This window comes from Peromyscus leucopus, chromosome 22 (genome assembly GCF_004664715.2).
Source record: "Peromyscus leucopus breed LL Stock chromosome 22, UCI_PerLeu_2.1, whole genome shotgun sequence".
In the NCBI taxonomy this organism is placed as follows: Eukaryota; Metazoa; Chordata; class Mammalia; order Rodentia; family Cricetidae; genus Peromyscus; species Peromyscus leucopus.
Genome location: NC_051081.1, coordinates 43,087,958 through 43,106,301, shown reverse-complemented (window position 1 = coordinate 43,106,301; position 18,344 = coordinate 43,087,958). Strand labels below are relative to the sequence as shown.

Here is an 18,344-nt window from a genome sequence, read left to right as displayed (position 1 = left end):
AAGAGAACCATGAATCCAAAAAGGTTACATTATCATGCAAATTCATACTGTAAGTGAGACAGTTCTGGAGGGAAAGTTACCCTGGCTGTCAGAAATCAGGCTATTTCTACAGCTGTGAAAGGAAGGTCTCCTGGATACCTACAGCTGTGAGGAGAAAGAAATCTTGAGTGTGTGTGTGGGGGGGGGTGAGTCAGGCTATACCTGAAGCTGTGTTGCCATGTGGGATGGTCTCCACACAGGTTGTGGCAATCCTCCTGTCTCTGAGAGAGAGCCATTACAGCTCTGCTCCCCTCCACTCTGTTCCCACTTTGCAATATTCTTCTAATACTTTCCCAGCAGAGGTGTGCATTGCTTCTCTGCTCGGTTCCATTAGGGAGTTTCCCAGCACAGATGATGGTTTCTTCTCAGCTCCGGCCCAAATTGTTACTTCTCTGCTTCACACAACTAAGGGGAACCCCCTTGCAGAAATGGTGCACTCCCAAAACATTACTTTTGCTCTGCGCCCCTTTGGGAGTTTCCCTGCACAGGGTGCTACTGATTCTCTGCCAGACTCCACTAGGGAGTTTCCCAGTAGAGACTTTGCTCCATGATGGCAAAAGAAGGTCGTCACCCAAAACTCATTCAAGATATTCACTGGGGAGGGGAGAATCCAGGAGAGTGCTGGGAAAGGGCAGCTACCAACTGAACATGCACATGGCTATGGGGATTCTTAGGGGTGGAGTTTTTCCAGTGAAATGATTTTCAGGGTGGGAATTGGTCTTATTACAACTCTGAGCTTGGACAATCTTAGAGATTGGCTGGATTTCATGTTAGAGATTAGTTGACTTTCCTGCTCAAGGATTGGTTGCTCTCATGCTACTCAAGTGTTTTTCTTTGGCTCTGGCTTCAGCATCAGAGTCTGTTTCTTTGGCTGGCCCTTTTACCCTACACATAGGGCTTCATAAATTCACAAATTTATTTTTCCCATGAGTTTGCAGGTGCAAACAATATTAAAGTTGACATCATAAAGCTTGAAGAGGTTGTTGACACTGTCAATTTTTTTTTCTACAGAATACTGCTGTAAGTGTGTTGACTAAACATCTAAACAGATACTTTATATTAAGAAGCCATCACTGGGCAAGGGTGGCACTCGTTTTTAATCCCTTTAATCCCTTGGGAGGCAGAGCCAGGCAGATCTCTGTGTTTGCAGGCCAGCCTGGTCTACAGAGTGAGATCCAGTACAGGCACCAAAACTACACAGAGAAACTGTCTTGAAAAACCAAAAAAACAAACAAACAAACAAACAAAAAAACAAAAAAACATTAGTATTTTTTCAGGTCCCCAAATACTATTGTACTATACAAAGGCTTTAATAGATTGATTGCACACAAAAAGTTTATTTCTGTATAAAATGCAAATTTTACAACACTGACAACATTTATAAGGTTTTTTTGCAGTATGATTTTTTTCAAATGGTTTTGAAGACTACTAGCATAGACAAAGATTTTTCCACATTGATTACATTTATAGGGTTTCTCTCCAGTATGTGTTCTTTTATGTGCTTGGAGACTACTCTGTGTAGTGAAGGCTTTACCACATTGATTACATTCATAGGGTTTCTTTCCAGTATGTGTTCTTCTATGTTTTTGGAGCTTACTCTGTTTAGAGAAGGCTTTGCCACACTGATTACATTCATAGGGTTTCTCTCCAGTATGGGTTCTTTTATAAATTGAAAGACCACCCTGTTATACAAAGGCTTTACCACATCGATTACATTCATATGGTTTCTCCCCAGTATGTGTTCATCTATGTGCTTGGAGATTATTGTGTCTAGAGAAGGCTTTACCACATTGACTACATTCATAGGGTTTCTCTCCAGTATGTTTTATGTGTCTGAGGATTACACTGTTGTATAAAGGTTTTACCACATTGACTACATTGATAGGATTTCTCTCCACTATGGGTTCTCCTATGTAATTTGAGAACTTTCTCTGCAGAGAATGCTTTACTACATTGATTACAGTTATAGGGTTTCTCACCAGAATGTGTTCTTCTATGTGCCTGGAGACTACTATGCAATGCAAAGGCTTTACTACATTGATTACATTCATAAGGTTTCTCTCCAGTGTGTGACTTTTTTTTTTTAAGTAGTAGTGGTGTTTGCATGTGTGTGTGTTTGTGTATGTGCGCGGTATGTTATGATGGCAACTGGTTCTCTCCTTCTACCATGAGACCCAGGGATTGAATTTAGGCCATTGGGTTTGCATGGTGAACACTTTTATACTGAGCATCTTGCTGACCTTGGCCTTGAACTTTTTTTTTTAAAGATTTATTTATTTATTATGTATACAGTATTCTGTCTGCATATACACCTGCAGGTCAGAAGAAGGCAACAGATCTCATTATGGATGGTTGTGAGCCACCATGTGGTTGCTGGGAATTGAACTCATGACCTATGGAAGAACAGCCAGTGCTCTTAACCACTGAGCCATCTCTCCAGCCCCCAGTGTGTGACTTTTTATGCAATTGGAAATTATTGGGCAATGCAAAGGCTTTACCACTCTGATTACATTCATAGGGTTTCTCTCCAGTATGGGTTCTTCTGTGTAATTGGAGACTTTTCTGTGTAGAGAATGCTTTACCACATTGATTACATTCATAGGGTTTCTCTCCAGTATGTGTTCTTTTATGCATTTTAAGATACACTTTTTGTCCAAAGGCTTTACCACACTGATTACATTCATAGGGTTTCTCTCCAGTATGTGTTCTTTTATGTCTTTGAAGAGAACCCTGTTGTGTAAAGGCTTTACCACACAGATTACATTCATAGGGTTTCTCCTCAGTATGTGTACTTTTATGTTTTTGAAGATGACTCTTTTGTCCAAAGGCTCTACCACACTGATTACATTCATAGGGTTTCTCTCCAGTATGTGTTCTTTTATGCATTTGAAGAGAACCCTGTTGTGTAAAGGCTTTACCACACAGATTACATTCATAGGGTTTCTCTCCAGTATGTGTTCTTTTATGAATTTGAAGATAACTCTTTTGTGTAAAGGCTTTACCACACACATTACATTCATAGGGTTTCTCTCCAGTATGGGTTCTTCTATGTAATTGGAGAATTTTCTGTGTAGAGAATGCTTTACCACATTGATTACATTCATAAGGTTTCTCTCCAGTATGTTTTCTTTTATGTTTTTGAAGATGACTCTTTTGTCCAAAGGCTTTACCACACTGATTACATTCATAATGTTTCTCTTCTGTATGTGTTCTTTTATGTTTTTGAAGAAGATACTTTTGTCCAAAGGCTTTACCACACTGATTACATTCATAGGGTTTCTCTCCAGTATGTGTTCTTTTATGCTTTTGAAGAGAACCCTGTTGTCTAAAGGCTTTACCACACAGATTACACTCGTAGGGTTTCTCTCCAGTATGTGTTCTTGTATGCATTTGAAGAGAACCCTGTTGTGTAAAGGCTTTACCACACTGATTACATTCATAGGGTTTCTCTCCAGTATGCGTTCTTTTATGCATTTTAAGATACTCTTTTTGTCCAAAGGCTTTACCACATTGATTACATCCATAGGGTTTCTCTCCAGTATGTGTTCTTTTATGTCTTTGAAGAAGACGCTTTTGTGCAAAGGCTTTACAACATTCATTACATTCATAGGGTTTCTCTCCAGTATGTGTTCTTCTGTTCCTTTGAAGGTGACTGTCATATGCAAAGACTTTACTATATTGAGTATGTACAGAAGGTTCCTCTCCAATATGGCTTCTTTCATATCTGCTAGGAGAATCAGCACATGTAAGAGCTTTAGCACATTCAATACACTATTGAATCTTTATATCTGTAATAATTGATTTTGCAGTTTGTTTCAACTATAAAGAGGAATCACATATTAAAGTTTTATCACAGTGTTTGCACTCATGTGCTCGCCTTCTTGAAGGGTTGTTTGAAGTATCTTTGAAGATACCTATCATGGTAAGATCCCTTCTTACAAGGTTCACATTTACAGAATCTTTTCTCTATATTAATTTTTTTTAATTTATTTCAAGTAAACTGGTAAACCTCAGAGCTTTACAATTATGGTTGCTTCATAAATTTTTCTATAACTGTGAGTCAAACTACATTTGCTAAGTGAAATAGGACAAAGAGAAGTATTTATACAGTCCTAGTACTCATAAAGTGTTTCTGCACTGTGAGTTTGCTGATGTATTAACAATGAACCTAGAAAACTTATATTCCTGAATCAAATTCAACAAGTATACTTAACATGTGCAGTCCTACATATATTCTAATTGTTCTGAGAGAGAAGTATGTTACATCTTTCCTTATTCCTATGCACATATGTCTTGTATACAGAGTGACATATGATATACCAGTAAAGGAAGAATAACAAATAAAAAGGTTTCCACATTGTAATCATGCAATTCGACTTCCTGTTCCTTACAGACATGTGATGTAAGAATTAAGGTTTCTCCACCACAACTGCCCCTTTACTTTTGACTCTATCAGCCCCCTCACTAAATTTAGTAGTCGTCACAATAATATATGCATAAAGACTTATTTACCATGGGCTATAAGCTTATTAGGGGGTTGGCAATATACTTATGACCTCTTCAATGTGCATTCCTATTTTAATATGAGTAGTATGAAATAAATGGATTGGCAGCCTCTCATGGTGCTAGGATTCAAATGGTGATATCTGTTAAAGCATTGTTTCCTTGTCTTCTTTCTTAAAAGACTGCCTTCCAACTGGGCGGTGGTGGTGCATGCCTTTAATCCCAGCACTTGGGAGGCAGAGGCAGGCAGATCTCTGTGAGTTTGAGGCCAGCCTGGGCTACCAAGTGAGTTCCAGGAAAGACGCAAAGCTATGCAGAGAAACCCTGTCTCGAAAAACCAAACCAAAAAAAAAAAAAAAAAAAAAAAAAAAAGACTGCCTTCCAAGTGAAATTCACCTACCTAAAATTGAGGTATATGGTTTTATGAGAAGTTAATTATCATCAATGCACTTTAAGCTGTGCTTATGTGCACTGTTGCTTTCATTTAAAAATTTCAGGACACATTACAGTTTCTCCAGAGGAATATTTGTATCAGCTTGCACAAGAATATTACCTTTTATGTCTTGTAGAATGTTGATGGTGTTTTTCAATAGTATGGTCTTCCCAACTGTATCCTAAAATATAGTACCAGAAAATGTATGTATATTATTGAAAATTGGACAAAATTTAACTTAATATCTTCAGTGAACCTTAGAACCATGCCTGAATTATTCACCTCGCTCCTCTTCTTTCTCAATAAAACTATGGAAGAGCATCAATAACCAAGGAAGAGTTCTCCCCTTAATTTAAACGTGAAGGAAAATTCAGTCTTACCTATAGCAGTGAGGTTACTGTAGGTCTCCAGCATCACATCTTTATATAGAGTCTTCTGAGATGGATCCAGCAAAGTCCACTCTTCCCAATTGAAGTCAACATGTATATCATCATAAGTCACTGTATTCTAAAATATCCCATACATGTGTACAACAGAAAGCATGATATGGACAACATTGTAAGTGTATACATCTTTGACAGTATAGTCATATAATTCTGGTGCTCCCCACACTTATTTCATGACATAGACATTATAAAGTAATTTCCAAGTCACTTTAGATGACATATCACCTTGCAAGAGAAATGTCTATTAACAAACATAGAGAGACAAGTCAAAAGATCACCAGTCCAGAGTACACATGAGAGAAATTGTATGAACAATTACTAACTACATAAAAGAAAAATAAGATGGACAAGCTGAGTGTATTGGCTATGACTTTAAACCCAGCACTCAAAGGGCAGAGGCAGGTGTATTTGCCTCTGACTTAAATGCCAGCCTAGTCAATGCAATCTGTTCCAGGACAGGCAGAAATATATGTTAAGATACTCACTCCCATGCTAAAATCAGTCAAACAAACAAAAAAGATAGACAGAATTGCCAGGTGGTGATGACACATGACTTTAATGCTAGAAGTTGTGAGGCAGAGGCAGGTGTATTTCTGTGAGACTGAGTCTATCCTGGTCTACAGAGGGAGATCCAGAATAGCCAGGACTGTCTCACAGAGAAACCCTGAGTCAAAAAAAAAAAAAAAAAAAAACCCAAACAAAAGAAGAACTCAGAAGTTCTTACTAAGTTCCTACAAAGTGTTATGCATTCACTCCAGTTCTGTACTCATCTTCCAGTAACCTGAAGTGTCAAAATTTATGCTGTAAAATCAATAAAATTTTACTGAAAGATGCTGCATGTTTAAACAGTTACAATTGGACAGATAAAAACATTAGCAATATACATTTTGACCATACATAATCAACAGAGGGTTCAGTAGTAGTGGTAGTAGTAGTAGAAATAGTAGTAGTAATAGTAGTAGTAGTAGTAGTAGTAGTAGTAGTAGTAGTAGTAGTGCTGGTCTTGCAGATAGGTGGACTCAATTGCCAGTACTTGCATGGGAGAATCAAAACTCTCTATTACTCCAAATTCAGGGTTTCTCAGAGCAGCTTTTGATCACTATGAGAACCAGGTACCCACATGGTGCATAGACATGTATACAGGTAAAACAATTGTATTCATTTAAAAATTTCAAAACAAATACAACACAAGGAAGAGAGTCCTGTACCTACAATCAAATGACTAAGAAGGCTCAGGCAGTATTGATGTCATAAATATATGCCATCTTGGGAAACAGAATGATACCATCTGCCAAGTTTAAATTCTATATATGGGTGAACTTCAGTACAACAGCATATGTCTGATGTACAAAAACTAATAATCCAGGCCTATCACCGAATATTATAAAAACAAAACAAACAAACAAACAAAAAAAACCCAGTAATGTTTATCTACCATTAATGCTAGCACTAGGGAGCTACAGTCAGGGGGATCTCTGAGTTCGAGGCCAGCCTGTTGATCAGAACTATTTTTAGAATAGCCAGGGCTAGAAAGACAAACCTTGTCTTCAAAACAAACAAAGGAACAACAACAACAACAAAGAAAACATATTAAAACAGCAGTCTACCAAACTGACTCAGCAACGAATAGCAATGGCTTCTACTGTATCTTATGCAATTTAGAAGCAGAGACTATTATGGTGGTAAAGGCATGACAGCACAAGAGGGAAGCAGGCTGATTAGATTCAATCACAACACAGTAGATACAAAGAACAGTCAATGGGTTGACATTATCTCATCCCCAATGAGAAATTTCATCCAGAAAGGCTCTTCTTACTAAAGGTGTCACAAGCAATCAAAAGAAAATCACCAAGGAGATGCGCATGTTCAAATATATCATCCTATCTGGGAAGTTTTCATTCAACCAACTGCTATGTGACCCAGTCACATTAGACTGGGTCTAATGTCACTATAGACTCATAGTCATCCATGAAGAAAAGGCATTTAGTCACTTCAATGATCCTCATAGTCTGCAACAGACCCTGAGTTGTTCAAATGTCCAAAGTCTCTTCTGACAAGACAAACTCTTGACAGTGACACATAAAATCAGAAAGCAAGTCATATCTTTCCAACATACTATGGCACATTCACATTCCAAAACAGAAATGGAGACATACTGAGGGAAGATTGGACCAAGACAAGAATGAAGCACAGCAGAACAAACATCATATCCTGTAGTTCTGTCTCAGATGCATGGAACTTCAGGTTCAAAGGGCTTGGATGGCCCTGCAACTTCTTATACATCTCTCTCTTTAGTTACTTCCATTCACTATATGCAGATAGGTCTCCATGGAAGATGTCTCATAGCTTAGGTATCTCAACATCTTGTGGTCTCAAAATGAAACCCAGGCTGTTGTGAAATATTATGCTAAGATATGTTATATTTGTTTATGCTGTGGAACATTTGTTTTAATGATGCAACAATGTCTTGCATTATTTATGTTGCCTTTCTTTAACTCTGTGAATTTGCAATACTTTGCCTGTCTAAAAACCCAAACTGGTTTAATAAAGAGCTGAATGGCCAATAGCTTGGCAGATAAGAATAGGCTGGGCTGGCAAGCAGAGAGAATAAATGGGAACAGAATTCTGGGAGGAAAAAAGAAGGAGGAACAAGAAAAGAAGAGGACACCAGGTGCCAGCCACCCAGCTACTCAGCAAGCCAGGCAGTAAGTGGTAAAGAAAGGTATACAGAATAGAGGAAGATAAAAGGCCAGAGGCAAAAGGTAGATGGGATAATGTAAGTTAAGCAACACTGGCTAGAAACAAGCCAAGCTAAGACAGGGTATTTATAAAGAAACAATAAGCCTCCATCTGAGTAATTTATTTGAAAGCTAGGTGGCTGGCCCACAAAAGAGTGGGAAAAACAAAAACAAAAACAAAAAACCAACACCAGGTTCATCCTCACAGCTTCATGCAATGACCTCTCAAAGTCTCTTAACTAGGTTTCTAACTCTGCTAAACCTTGATACCTGCAACAATGCTGAACTGTAACCTGTAACAGGAAGACTAAGAATCCATGACCTTAATTTTTGATTCTTTCTTGTTTCCAGGACCAGCACATGATAAGTGATTCTGTAAAATTTGACTTCTTAATTGGGATGGACACTAACACACTTGGACCAGAGGTGCAGCAGGTTTTGTATGAAGTTGCTTCCTGGGACTAAAAATCACTTTGTTTACTCCTTCCATAAATTAAAGGTTGAGCTGGATATGGTCTTATCCTTAGGGTACCTTACTAGGATTCCATTCCAGAGCAACGGTCTTCTCTATAAAGGTGATTAACTCCTTGAAAATTCCTGACTGTTTCAGCACTTGACTGCTATCTGAAACTACCGTTTCATTTTCATTTCTTTCTTTTTTTTTTCAGAACTGAGGACCGAACCCAGGACCTTGCGCTTGCTAGGCAAGTGCTCTACCACTGAGTGAAATACTCAACCCCATTTTCATTTATTTCTGCCCAACTCCTTGGTTGTTGTTTTTTTTAACTGTAGGTCTGAATGAGTCACCGGTAATAACCAACCAACCAAGATTCAATGTTCCATTTAAGAAATTATCTCATTATTTTGCAATTCAGCCACACTTAATTTCTAGGGCATAGGCAGAATAAGAAAGATATTGGAGCCAAAATACCACACCAATGACGTCTACCTTAATTTTTCATTGAGTCTATTTCTGACTGAAATCCTGTGATCTCAACCTCCACTTTCTGCCATTACTCTCAACATCCCCATCTTCCTGGTCCCACAAAAACAGAAAATTAAGTTCTGTGTACAACTTTCTATGGCTTTTGCTACCTAAAGTCCTGATATCTTCCACATTCCTCCAAAGGACAACATCTCAGGTTCTATCTAGCAACAACATCATGTTTCCTGTTCCATTTTCTTATTCTAACATGCTTGTATGCTGCTGGGATTATATCTTCTAACAAAAAGAATCTCAGGCAATAAATGGGTTTATTTTGCTGATTCTGTCAGATCACACACCATGATTTTGGAAGCTTAGGATAGAAACTCAAGCTAACAATTGAAGGCAAAACCCATGGGCAAAGATTGTCTCCTGGCTTTTTCTCTTGCCCAGTTACTGTCTCATGCTCAGATAGCTTCCCTCTTCAGTCTAGGCACACTTTATTAGGGATAATTCCACCCTCAGTGAAGGAGCCTTCCCACATCAATCATTAATCAGCACAGACTCTCACAGACACAGCACTTTCTGGCTATTATGAATAATCAACTATGGAAATAGTTGAGCAAGTGTCCTTGTGGTAAGATAGAGGAACATCATTTAGGTACATGTCCAAGAGGGCTATAGCTAGGTCTTAAGGGAGGTTGACTCCCAATTTTCTGAGGATTGCATATTGATTTCCACACCCGCAACAGCAATGAATCCCCTTGCTCCATGTCCTGGCCAGCATTAGCTGTCACTTGTGTTATTGGACTTAACCATTCCCACAGGTATAAAGTGAAATCCCAAGGTAGGTTTAATATGCATTTGCCTAATGGCAAAGGATGTTGAACATTACTTCAAGTGTTTCTCAGCGACTTTAGATTCCCCTACTGAGAATTCTATTTAGAAGTGTATTCCATTTTAATTGGACTGTTTGGTTTGTTGTTGTCTAGTTTCTTGAGTTCTTTATTATCCTGAGTGAGGCAACCCAGAAGCACATAGACAAACACAGTACATACTCACTTATAAGTGGATATTATACTTAAGTGAAACACAGTCACAGTCATCACAGTTACTCATAGTACATACAATCCAGAGATGCTGAGAGGCCCAGTATCAAGAACAGTAATAGGGGTGATGCATGGCTCTCCCTGGGAAGAGGAAATGGAATAGATGTTGTGGCTGCACCAGAGACAGCTGGGGATGGGAAGAGGAAGGATGGGGTGTGTGAGGAAGGAAAGAGGGAGAGAAGTCAGGCAGAGATGACTGGAACAGCAAAGCTTTTAGTAGTGGCCATGGAAACAGTGCAGAGAAAACTTCCTGGAACCTAGAAAGGTGACCGTAATGAGGACTCCCAGCTATCAAGAATAGGAGGCTGAACCAGCCATCGTCTGTAACCACATAAAGATCCCAATGGAGGGTCTGTGACACCAAGCAAACCACAAACCTTTGATCCACACTTGTCCTGCCTGGAAGATATGGTGGCTCAAGCTTCTGTAGTGGCCAACCAATGACTGGTCTAACTTGAAGCCCAAGCTGTGAGAGGAAGCCCATGCTAACACTGCCTGGAAGGCCAGGAAGGGGAACTGGGATGCTCAGAACTAGGAGAGAACCAAATAGAACTCTCCAAGGGAGAAAAAGTGAGATGATTTGTAACTACATTCTGCTATAATCATATATTGGTGCCTAGCCCAACTGTCATCAGAGAGGCTTCTTCTGTCACCTAATGGGAACACATGCAGAGATCCCCTACCCATATATTAGCTTGAGCTCTAGGAATCCTGTGGGAGGAGAGGGTGAGGATTGTAGGAGCCAGAGAGGTTCAGGAAACCAGGAAAATATGGCCCACAGAATCAACTAAGCAGGGCTCATAGGGGTTCAGAGAAATGAATGTGGAAATCATGGAGCCTGCAAGGCTCTCCGCCCAGTCCTCTACATACATACTATGGCTGTTTAACTTGGGGTGTTTGAAGGACTCCTAACAGTTGGAGTCATGGTATCTCAGACTCTTTGCCTGCTCTTGGGGTCTTTTCCTCCTGTTGGGTTACCTTGTCCAGCATTGGTATGAGGGCTTGTGACTAGTCTTATGACACTTTATTATGGTGTATTTGTTTGCTATCCCTGGGAGGCCTGTCCTTTTCTGAAGAGAAACAGCAGCAGTGCATCTAAGAGAATGGGGTTTTGGGGTGGTGTGGGCAGATAGCTGGAAGGAGTGGAGGAAGGTGACGTTGCAGTCAGGATGTATTGTATGAGATAAGAATAATACAAAGAAAGAAGAATAAATGAAATTCATTTAGTCTAACTTCAATAATCCTCATAATCTGTAACAGCCCAAACAGCGCAAATATCCAAAGTCTTTTCTGACACTCAAGACAATCTCTTGACTCTCACATCTTGTAAAATCAAGAAAAAAAATTAAGGATTTCCACCATACAATGAAACAGGATATATTCTCATTAAGAAAAAGAACACAGCCAATGTTCCAGCCCCCAACACAGGCCGGCAACCCCTGCTCATGTGCCTCTCAAACATTCAGAAGAACAGGTAGGCAGGGCACTGATCCATGAAACTTCCACACTTTCTAACATTTGCACAGACAACAACCCCAACAACCCTACAGATGCCGGGCCCAAATCCATGTCTTCACTCCCAAATTGGATGGCTATCTGCTGCTAAAGTGCAGACCACACTAGCTGGAAGATTATGTAGGTAAAGTGAGGTGAAGTTTCCCTGATAGACCAAAGACCATGCCAGTAATCAGAACTCCACATAGGACCTCACCTATGCACCTCTTCCATTCTTTCCACAACCCCAACACCATCCCCAATCCCACTTCCTTCCTCATCTCTGTGATGTAGCCTCCAACTTAGGTGGAGACCCCTTGCTCAAACAAAGGACACACCACCTATCAGAAGTCCATGTATGCCACCTGTCCACAGACCTCCCTCACGCACTCTCTCAGTGTCCCCTCAACACAATCCCCAAGCTCCCTCCCCTCTTCTCTTGTTTCAGGCCAGAACTTGTACAGATACCACATGCTGGAATAAAGGCCACACCAACTACCAGATTTCCATCCCCCAACTTGGGGTGAGAACCCATGTTCAACCATAGGACATACAGACCAGAAGAACAGGAAAATAGAGCCCACAGAATCACCTAAGCAGGTTTCATAGGGGCTCACAGAAACTCACCCAGCAAAATTGGAACCTGCTTCACCACAGGGCTACCATGTGAAAGCACCTAGTGCTGTTTTTCTCTAAGAAACTGACTACATTTCTTTCTGCACCACATGTTTCTTTTCCACGGTAGACCTGAATGAGTCATCAGTAATAAACACCAAACAGAATCAATACTTTGTCTAAAAGATCAGCCAATTACGTTTTAATTCTGCCTTACTCAATTTTTCAGGGAATGGAGAAAATAGGAATTATTCGGGGACAAAACACTACAAATGCCCTCTAGCTACATTTTTCCTGGAGTCTATTTCCCACTGAAATCCTATGACCCTAAGCTCCTCTGTCTGCATTACTCTCAACACTTCCATATTCCTAGTCCCACAAGAAGAGCTGATTAAGTTCTGTGTAGAGCTTTCTATGGCTTTGCCATCTAAAGTCATAATATCTTTCACATTCTTCCAAAGACAACATATCCACATTCTACACAGCAACACAATCACTTTTGGTACCACGTGTTGTTCTAACTTTCTTGTTTCTCGCTGTGATTAAATTCTCTAACCAAAAGGATCTCAGATAATGAACAGGTTTAATTGGCTGATATTTGCAGATCACAACCCACAATTGTGGGAGTTTAGAATAGAAACTCAAGCTAGGAACTGAAGACAAAACCACAGGGAGACACTGTTTCCTGGCTTTCTTTCTTCCCTGGTCTTATCCATCTCAGGCCCACTTGCTTTGGGTATTACAACCTCAATGGAAGAGCCTTCCACACCAATCATAAAACAATTCAATTTTATTGTATTATATACAATCACAAACAGTAACTAGTGATTCTGATCTGGGCATAGACTCTATTGATATTCCCTCAGATGAGTGTCAGCTACATCATGTTGACAGCTGAAGCTAAATAAGACAAAGAGACAATATGAGAAGATTTTAAAAATACAAAACCATTATATAAACCACATCAATCACTTAAGCATCAAAAACACAAACATGAAGATTGTAACAAATGGAAAATATAAATATGTCAAAAAATGAGTAGAAGCAAGCCTCTAAGATCAAGAAAAGTAAAACTATCTCTCCAAAGAAAGTTCCCAAACCAACAAAAACGCAAGGAACTGATAACATAAGTAAGTTTCTCAATACAAAATTGGTGAAGGTCCATCATTTCCCAGAAAAGGAACAATGGATATAATTAGTTTACAGTTAATAAAATCAACAACATGGATGGGGTACCACTGACAAAAGAAGACACAGAGACAGACCAACAAATATACACTGTAGTCCCTTAAACAACAAGATTCTAATCAAAACCAAAATTCAAAAAAAAAAAAATCACTGGCCATCACTCATGCTGTACACACTCTGGTTCTCTTCTTTACCAATAACAGAAAAGGAGTTGGGTAAGGAGGGTGTTCCACAAAAATTGGAGAGATTCACTTGAAGCCTTCTGATGTTTTAACTTTATAGAAAATGGTTTGAATAATAAAAGGATCTCATTCTCTTATACTAAAAAGAAGGAAGTCTGTTAGGATCACTTAGACACCATTTTGTTTCCTATGATTGCCTATAAGTCTGCATCAGAGTGAGGAAATGAAAACTTTTTAAAACAAAATGTAAGATAAGAGATTTTTATATACTCAGTGTATGATTTGTATTATATAGCTAAGACAACTTGTTTTGTTCTAATTGCTTTTTAAGTCCCAGCACTTTTGAAAATAGGTTTATCGTTTTTTGTTTTTTTTTTTTTGGTTTTTTTACATGTTTATGCATGACAGAGAATGTCTTCCATATGTATACAGGTGACACACAAAAAAAGAGGCTGTTATTTCCCTTGGATATGTAACAGTAGATAGTTATGAGCCTCCCAACTTTAGTATTGTTATCTGAACTCAGGTCATCCCACAAAAGAATATGTGCTGAGCCACCTGCCAAGACCCATATTACCTTTTATCCAATAAACTAAAGATCTGTCACAAATTAACAACAACAAGAACAACAAAACCTAACTAAATAAACAAGTAAAGAAATAATCCTTGGGAACATGATGCATCAAAATTAATATCTTGTGTATGGCAAATCTGTAGAATAAATAGAATCCAATGACAATGCCCAACAATTTATAACAGGAAAGCTGATTCCAAAACTACATGCAAAGTAGAAACACTCAGAATGTTCAATGGGATTATTTAAAAAAAAAAAATAGTAAACAGATTGATATAATATGATTTCTATACTTACTACAAAGATACAACAATCAAAAATGGGTACAATATTTGTGAAAGAATAAAGGGGATGGAGAGAAAAACAATAAAGATAGGAAACTTTTACTTTAAAAAAAAGGAAACTTAGCCAGGAAAAGTGTGATCTTGACAAATGTTACTCATCTTCCTATGATTCAATGTATATAGAAATTAAATAAATGCAGACTTCACAGATTTCAGAAAATTAACTCAAAGTGACCCTTATACTGTTGTTTCTGACCCTCCAGCTACTGATGGTTCATCCAAAGACAGAAGCCCCATGCTCTAGAGCTCTCTCTGCAAATGGAAATGATCTGCTATGGCTCTGCAGCCCCTTACGCCCCCTTGTGGTTTCAGGTAAACCCAGACCCACTGATGCCAAATCCCAAACAACAATGAAGAATAATTTATAATCTCCTTGCTGCCACATTCACCATGGCACAAGATATGGATTCTACCCTATCTACCTGCCCAACAACATGCACACCTCAGAAATCTTTGCTATTCAGAAACTCCTTTAGTCTCTTAGAACTTTAGTGAATCACAACATTGTGGTTGATGGTAGCAGAAAGGAAGAAGCATTCTAAACATGTATTAATGAAAGATGATCCACATCACCATCTTTCTACCAGTTTCTAAACCATATGTAAAATTTATAACACAAACCTGAAGAGGAATGCCATATTCAGAACTTCTAAAAACCAGACATCAGTTTCCAATCTGTCTTCCCACTGAACACCAAAAGCAGTGCCCTTGTGTGCACGCCAGACAGTGATATTACCAGCATTATATCCCTCCATGCCAGGGCTGCAGTCTCCCCCTCCCCAGGAAGTTCAGACACAGGAAGGCTCAGAGGACAAAGGCTACTGCCCAGGTCACCAGATGGACCAGCAGAGCCACAGTCTTGCTCATGGTCCATCCAAATTCCAGCAGAAATGACAACACAGCAAACCTGTTCCAATACCCTATACTCACCATGGCATGGCTTGTGGTCTTCCTTACAACTCCCCACAGAGGATGCAGAGGAGAATCCCAAAGAGTATCTCAAAGCTCCTGTTGCTGGTACTCCTGATTGATAAGCCTCTCCAGAGTTCCTCATTGGCTAGGGCCATCCAGCTGAGCCTCAGAATATTAACAGCTTCCCTACTGGGTGATCTTAGATCAAATGACTCAGACAGCACAGTTTCTGCCCAGCAGCCAGGGCCCTACTCTAGAAGGTTTGTATTCTAGTAGACATTCTTCCACTTTCCAGAGCACCTCCAAAAACATGTTAAGTTGACTACAATGATCTTTCGACACACAGCTCCCTGCTCCCAATGATCTGTGAAGATGCAGCCACAGAGCAAAGTTATTAGGAGGCCTGCCGCTGGGTTCAAGGACCACATGGGACCTCAGAGGACAGAGAATCTAGCTGCATGTTTCCACCCAGACCTGGGGAGGAGCCGCCATACAGGCTCCTGCTGAGAGAACCCCATCCTAGTGACCCTACAGCCCCAAGAGCTGAGGAAACGGATATCTTGAAATAACCAGAACTGAGTCAGTTCCCCATTCCCAGACAGGGTGAAGTCAGAAGTTTTAAAATACAAAGTCAGGCTGTCTGGTGGTAACTAACCAGGAGACGCCCCCTCCCCGGAGATAACATGACCAGACTTCAGAGATGGGCCATAACACTCCTGACAGAGCAAACAGACAATCTAGATAGAATAAGATAAAGTCCAGGCTCCGGAAAACAGGACCAGCTAATGACGGACCAGTGCTCACCCCCTCCTCTCTAAAGAATTTTGTGATTTTTGCCTTTAACAGCTAACCTCCCCCCAAAAGACGAACTCTCCTCATAAGAGAGTCCCTTGCCAGCTGGTACTGAGCTGAAAAGTAAACCTTGCTGTTGCATTCGGGACATCCTCAGTCACCAGTCCCTTTGGGGGTCCTAAACTGGGCAGAACACCGCAACCTCGCCATCTGGAGAGAGCAGACCCTCGCTCACCTGGTCACGGTTTCCCATGCTCTCCTCTCAGCTCCCCGCAGCAGCAGCACTCACAGCACAGCACACAAGACCTCTCCCGCCAGCTCCTCTTCAAAGCAAAGCCTGAAGCCGGAACCCGGAAGCGCCCTGCACAACTTATGACTGGCAGGTCGCCTGGAGGGTCTGATTCGCTACTGGGTTCTGAGTGAAAAGAGCACCTCCCAGAGGGTTGCCCTGTGCTTAAAGACACAGTACCGTGGTTCCTGACCCTCCCTTCCAACTCAGACATATACCTTTTCTAAATCAGCAGACACATGCATTTCAACAGCACTTGCCCCTGGCTCTAATAGCAGACCCTGCTATCTTCCTGCTCTCCACAGGCACTTCCCCTTCTTCCTCCTGGACACAATGTGGCTAGCTAGATTGTACAGCCCTCTACACTCTATACATGGAGTGATTCCCTATCACATGGTGGAAGGGTGCCTGGAATATTAACAATTAAAGAGGGATTTAAGGTTGGGCGGTGGAGGTGCATGCCTGTAATCCCAGCACTCTGGAGGCGGAGACAGGTGGATCTATGTGAGTTCGAGGTCAGTCCTGGTCTACAGAGATAGTCCAGGACAGGATCCAAAGATACAGAGAAACCCTTTTACCATGAAACCAAATTACCATACCACCTGAACAGCCCATCATTAGCTAGGTATTATCAGACCCTCCAAGTCATAACGTAGGCCATAGACATCAGCAACTGTTATCAAATGGTTGTGGTATATAAGAGATCAGGTCAAAGCTGGTCCAGAAGAAACAAGCAAGCTACATGAAAGAACTGCTGGAATGCATGTCTGTTGGTGTCCCATTAGTCAGGTCCCTCCCTCCCATGTTCCTGGGACCAGTCCTAGTGCAGAGGCTGGGCACCTGCAGGGTTTTCATGGGTCACCTGTTCAGCCTGCTGAGGACCAATGCTAAGGGGCAGAAGACCAGGCAGCTAGATCTCACATCTGGATGCCCTGCTGACTGACTGGCCAATGTGAGCAGAGGCTGGGCGATAGGTCTGCTCTTCATGCCAGATCACCTTGTCATGTCAAGCAGACTGTGTGCAACAGTAATGCCCTGGCAGGTATACACACTTGGCCACTTGGTAACCTGCACTGTGACCGAGACCTGGTGGGCAATAGAGGATATAGGAGAAGGATTCCCCTGGGCTAGACCAGAACCCTGTGCATGTGGACTCTGCTGTGTTCTTGTTGATTTTCTCTGATTGTTCCTCCTACTCTATGACCTTTCTGAGAATGCTCAATTGGTTGCTGGACCAGATCTTCCAGGACAACTTCTCTGAGGATGAGAAAGTGTTGCTAGCTATAGAATACCTACAACAGGTGTCCCAGTTCATCCCCATCACCCCAAAGATGAGGCTGCAGATCCCCCACTCCTGGACTCCCAGCTCCTTACCTCAGGGCCCTTCCATCAGCATTCTAGAACTGTCCATTTGAGACCTTCAAATTCTTATCTCTGCAGGAGGCAGCTGGGATGACTAGAAGATGAATCCAGATCCCTGGGACACAGGCTGGGGCTCACTGCTGCTCCATGGGAGCCTGGGAAGGCTGGGGTCCTCCTGGGCTGCCCTTGCCTCCTGGGATGGTGAGGTAGAGAGTCTAGATGTTTTCTAGGGCAGGTGTGACCACACCTATCTGCCGTGACCCTTTGGAGAGAGCCTACTAGTCTTTGCCAATCAGGAATCTGAGCCCAGTAAAGGCCAACTCCAAGGCAGCCCCTGTGAGTCTGTAGTGGCCTGCTTACAGTGGGAAACTGTACTGGGCATGACCCATTAGGGTTTTT

The 18,344-nt window shown here is 41.0% G+C and overlaps 1 protein-coding gene and 1 pseudogene across 1 annotated transcript in view; one reads left to right on the top strand and one right to left on the bottom strand.

Annotated features, from left to right (window-relative positions):
* The window catches only part of LOC114692012 (zinc finger protein 431-like), a 110,682-nt gene that overhangs the window by 18,738 nt on the left and 73,600 nt on the right, over positions 1–18,344 (top strand). The gene's annotated exons all lie outside the window — the stretch shown is intronic.
* On the bottom strand, positions 1,281–16,634 carry LOC114692018 (annotated as a pseudogene).